Below are 6,135 nucleotides of genomic sequence, written 5' to 3' on the forward strand. Positions count from 1 at the left end.
TTGAAAAACAGACTAAGCATGCACCAAAAAATTCAGAAAAATACCACCCTTCCTTTCCTCATCCCCTTTGGTACGAGCCTCATACACATGCACGATTTGATAGGGCACAAAAGAAACACGTGCTGCTTGGCCGCCCTGTTTTGCAAAAAGAATTCTTGCATTACTCGAAACTTAGGGATTACAATCGCCACACAACAATTTAGCATTGCAACTTGCAAAAATTAGCCATGAAATGACTAGCGCTATTCTCGTTCTATCGAATACGAGTAATGCAAGAACCACTTGCCTCCATACTACTAATGATCTCTCTAATCAAGAATGAATACTTTGATTTCTCACGATCTCCACCTTTGATCATGGCTACAGACTGCAAGCAGTCAGATTCAATGTCAACAGGTAAATGACTCCATCGAAGAGTCAAAGAAACACCTTCCACGATTGCCAGAATTTTAGCTTCCAAAACAACAATGCTTGTGTGGAGATGTTAATAAGAGCTAAAGATTATGGAACCCACATGGCCCATTGGGATCATACCTTCTCCTGCCTTTTCTTCCAGGACTCAGTCGTTCGGTGTTCAACTTCACTCGTCCGGGGACCGCTTTAGTCCATGGTACGGCTACATCCGAGTTGGTGATATTACATGTGGACCTTGTGTTCTGAAAACCCGTAATAGCTATTGAATTTACTTTGATTGGATTACCATTAGCATTAAGTTGCAAAGATTACGGAGCCGTCAAATAGCACGGGAGGAATTGAATAGAGACATCCATGAGAGGTGCAGGTTTTGGGTGAACAATTTCATTTCTACCATGCTAGATCCCCCAAAACAACATCATCAAGCACACTCGGGTAGGCTCATCGATCTCATATAGAAGGGGATGAACCGGTCAATTTCAACCGGTTGTATATTTGTACGCTCCAGGAGATGCGACTTTGCAGCCATGGCCTTCCAAAGTCACACAGCATGGTTCTACGCATAGAACACATGGTATAAGTTCTCAACTTCCCTTCCACACACCGGGCAAATTGCCGTCACCTCTAGGCTAAGCGCCGCACAAAAGATTGCACCTTCGGAGGTGTTGTTGGCTACGCCAGAAAGCTTTCCATTCATCTCGGCTACCACCAGCGTGGCATCTAGAACAAGTTATCGACGAGTTTGCAAGCACATCTGCCGCCAGTCAGTAAGCACTCCCGTAGAGAGAGTACACTTTGTTGTTTTCAGGCACATAAGCTATAAAATCATCTCCAAATCGAACTGTGGTCGGATCTTCTGGATTGCAATAATATGATTTGGAAGAAAGTGTTGCCTATTCTTGGCAGAGTAATGCTACATCTACGCAATAAAAGCTACGTATATTACGTAAAAAGCAACGTGGATTAAATTGATTGGAGAAGGGGGAGAAAGAGGCCCCACCCACCTGAAAATCAGGGAGGGGAAGAGAATTATGTTAGGCAGTTTACGTAAACACTCACGTAGCTTCACGTAGACTAGTGGATGGGGCCCGCCAATGGCGGGCCTCCTGAGGCGTGCGACTGGCACACTTGCCTTGCTAAAGCACCTCTTTGTGCCCCTCGTGTGAGCATTGTGACCAAAATTCTCTCAAAATGGACCAGATTTACAACAGGAACAAAGCCAGTATACTGAAACTTTCAAAGTCTGCACCCCATCCACATAAACCTGTCTTGCAAAAGATAAGAAGACCAATTAGTTAATACAATGCAGCACAAAGAGGGAAAAAGAAAAGATACTATAATGCAAAATAAGACAGACTACCTTTACTCGCTCAATGTGTCCAAAATAGTAGAACAAACATGAAACCATGGGACTAGCGGCACCCTTGTTTTCTCCGGTACATGGAAACTCAGTTAACAAAAAAAGTGAAACAAAGGTAGCTTGCGAAACATGCCCATGCTAAAGCCTGTCGTCGGTTGGATTGTTAATTATACTGTTGTTGTATGTGTTTGATAAGTTAAGTGAAAACAGAATGTGCACAAATATAAAAAGGGAAAAAATAGTTGCCTTTGTTTGGCAAGGTCATTTTTAACTGAGATGAAGTTCTTTATGGTAAAACCTGACATCAAAACATTTTGTCGAATACATTTCTCAAGATCTGAAAAAAAAAGAGTAAGCACACTGTATGCAAACACGGGAAAAACTGGTCTACTGCCCTGTGGCGTTGAATATGTTAAAGCACTCGATTGTGTACACCACTCCTTCAAACTTGTAGAATATATGCATTCCGTTTGACAGTATTACCCATTCCAGTATACCGCCACGAAATAGCAGACATAGCTCAAATTATCGAGTCTATTACAATTTGGCAGGAAAGAAGAGGGCACTATATTATTTACCTTATGATCCACCATAAAAAAATCAGGTCAAACAGCTGAGTAGAATCTGGGCTCCGATCTTCTGATATTCGTGCAATCTGGACTGTGAACTTTAAATGAAAAGAGTGATTTGTCAAGTCCTTCAGCAATTGCTCTTCCATCACGCAAGACTTGTTATTTATGAAAAGGGTAATAGTTAGACATTGCACTACACTTGGTGCTAACAGTAGGTTTAAAATGTGTGCAAACACAATAACAAAGAATAAAATTGATTTGTTCATCATATGAGATATTCAAGTAACCGAAGGGAATATTCTATCATGAGCCGCAAACTTACAATAAATCAATACAAAGGGTATAGACACCTTTGCAGGCATAGATTCTTTTTAAGAATCAGGACCATAGCAACATTGCAGAGTTATCATGACCAAGCAAAGAAACCAGAAGCCTGTGAGAATGATCAATATCGTTCTTTATCTGAAATTAAAACCAAAAGATAATGATGAAAAAACATCTAGATTCCAATTGGTACTCAGTTGTTGTTTTTAAACAATTCAGCTTCGGATGACCATTGGACCGTAAAAATGAAGCTTTAGGGGAATTTGTGATAACATTGTCCAAGGATTGATATTCTCGTCAGCACATAAATAAACTTGAGAACATCGTTCGACATATGTACAGTTGCTTGCCTCCCCCAGATTCTGACAAAATAAAAGAAAAGAAAATACCCTCTGTAGATTTAGTTATCCCAGTCTAGAAGTAAAGTTGGTTTTTTCCTAAAAAAAAGAAAGTCCTCTTCCAAGATACCAATCTTATTTCCTAGAACATGAGGATCTTTGATTGGAATAATATTGTTCATTTGAAATATAGTCAGGTGGGTTATTTCTGCTGATCTTGAAGAAAGAGAATCAATTCAGTATAGCTCTCATCTTCACCCTTTATTTGGGAAAACATGAAACCAAATATATTCATATACATAGCAAAAAGCATGGAAGTATAAAAGAAAAATCAGTTTGTGCTTGCTCACATGTGTTGTCCCATAAGAAAGATTGTCATATGTATCAAAACTATAAAAACTTGTAAGTATTACATAATTTTAAGAAGCACTTCGCCTTCTATCCATAGAACACTTCTTCTTCGGTACAACCCCCTGAAAACATCAACGGTCCAGATCGTCCTATACCCCTTCGTCTGAAAACTTAAAAAAGGGTAGGATGGTCATTGCCCCTGCCCCTCCCCCAGTCCCGCCCCCGCGACGTACCCGCGCGGCCCGTCGACGTACGTACGTGTACGCTTTTTTTATGTGGCGACGTACGTTATTTTTACCGCGTCGGTGGTCAAGCGCGTCGGTGGTCAAACCGCGCGTCGCCCGGTGAAAGCGCGTCGTGGCGCGTGAACTGCGGCCCGCCGCCCCGTCCCATCCGTCCCCTCGTCTGCAGCCCTGCCGCCCCGTCCCCTCGTCTGCCGCGCCGCCGCCCTCGACTGCCGTCGAATTGATAGCCCAACCACCCGTCCGCCCGCTGCCCCGCCGTCTCCCTATAAGTCTCACCCCCGTCCGCCCGTCGCCGCAAACACCGCTCCTCCCCGCCCGTCGCCGCAAACACCGCTCCTCTCCCGTCTGCACCTCCCAAAAGGCCGCCGGCGACATGTCGTTCCACGGCGGCAGCAGCTCCGGCACCGGCGGCGACGATGGACCCAGCGCGTGGCCGTCGAGCCTGAGCACGCCGGAGACGGAGGAGCTTTACCGATTCGGGCTCCTCGTGCCGCCGGGTTGCCGTCTTCCGCACGACTGGAAACTCGACAAGGACGGCTACCCGACGCGCGGGCCCGGCGCCACCGCGGAGGAGAAGCGGACCGGCGGCCGCAACAACATCACCGGCCGTCATGCGTTCTGGGACGGCAAAGACTACGCCGCCGTCATCGGCGTGTACTGGCTGGCGGAGTCCGGCGTCACGCCTGACCTCATCGGCGACCGTCGCCGCCTTCTTGTCCCGCGCCCCCGTCCAGCAGCGCGCGGCCGTCGGGCTCCTCCACCACCTGTGCCGGCGCCCGCCGATCCCCCCGCCCCGCCGGAGGTGGAACTGCCGCCGGAGCAGTTGGTTCTTCGGGAGGACGGCGATCCCGACGATACGCCGGGTTACCTCGTCGCCCTGCGCGCGTCGGCGGCTGCAGAGGCGGCGGCGGCTGCAAGGGAGGCCGCCGAGCAGGCGGCAGCGATCCAGGCGGCGGCGGCGATTCCGCCAGTGGTCCCGCAGGCGGAGGCGGAGGCGTCGGAGTCGTCGGACGATGACGTCATCGACTGGGAGCGGTTAGCCCAGGTCAGCGACGACGATGACGACGATGGCGGGGGTGACGGCGGTGACGGCGCGGAGGTCGTCGATCTGTTGGCTAGCGACGAGGAGGAGTAGTAGTTTGTTTTTTAAATGTTCTAAGTATGAACTATGTATAGTTTAGGTTCGAAAAAACTCATTTGGTTTCGGTATTATTGAATGGACTATGTAAAATATCTCTATGTTCAATCTAGTTTGTTTGAGTCTTGTTTAAATTTGTCTTCAAAGTTTGTTCAAAAAATTAGCTAAATATTGAACGCTTATTTTGAGAAAAATTGAAAATTATCCAACCCATGCATAAAAATGTTCACAATATATTTAAAAAATTTGCATCGAATATACATAGCACAGAATAAGGTATGCAATTATCAAAAAATTGTAGAATAAAAAAATCATGAAAACACATAAAATAAAAAATAAAAAGTGTATCTAAATGTTTATAAAGTGTTTTAGAAATGTTCAGATTTTGTTTAAATATGTCCATATAGTAAAGCCGGTGGATGAAAAAATTGAAATTTCGAAATAAAAATACAACAAATAAAAAACAAAAAAATTAAAAAGGTGAGATATTTCAATTCATTAACATTTTCGGAAATATTATTAAATTCATTAACATTTATGAATCAGAGAATATTTTTAAATTCATTAACATATATGAATACAAGAATTTGTTATATTTTTTGTTTTATATATGAATAACAAAATTAAAATATATGAATATAAGAATTTATTTTTTATTTTTTCAACATATATGAATAAAATACAAGAATTAAAAAGGTGAGATATAACAAATAACATACAAGAATTCATTAACATATATGAATAAAAGAATTTGTTAACATATATGAATTTTTTATATATGAATACAAGAATTTGTTAAATTAAAAAGATTCATAAATATTTTTAAATTCTTTAAATTTATGAACCAGAGAATATTTATAATTCGTTAATATTTATGAATCCGAGAATTTTTGAATTCATTAACATTATCTGAAATAGTTTTAAATTCATTAACATTTATGAATTTTCTGGAATATTTTTAAATATTTGTAAACCCATCTTTTTAAATATTTTCCGGAAAATCGTAGAAAATCCATACGGACTCGAAATGGGACAAATTTTTGCGTGCGTGCCCTGCTAGGGCACGGTAGCACGTGGAAAAATATTGGGCATGTTTGGCGGATGCGAAGCGGAGACGTGCGACCGAGGGTCCCCTCCGGCCATACCGAAACCACCCCCTTCCACAGCAAGTACCTGAGCGGTTTGACGGATTGCACCCAACTTTTGCCAGCGCGTGTACGGCCCCACCCGGGCACCCCACGGCCAAAATGAACGAAATCCGACAACGAACGCATATTGTGTCACGTCTGGGCAGTATTTTCTGGGTTTTCGGCCCGGAAAATCATAAAAAATCCATACGGACTCAAAACGGGACAAATTTTTGCGTGCGTGCCCTCCTAGGGCACAATAGCAC

The sequence above is a fragment of the Triticum dicoccoides genome, chromosome 5A (assembly GCF_002162155.2).
Source record: "Triticum dicoccoides isolate Atlit2015 ecotype Zavitan chromosome 5A, WEW_v2.0, whole genome shotgun sequence".
Taxonomy (NCBI): Eukaryota; Viridiplantae; Streptophyta; class Magnoliopsida; order Poales; family Poaceae; genus Triticum; species Triticum dicoccoides.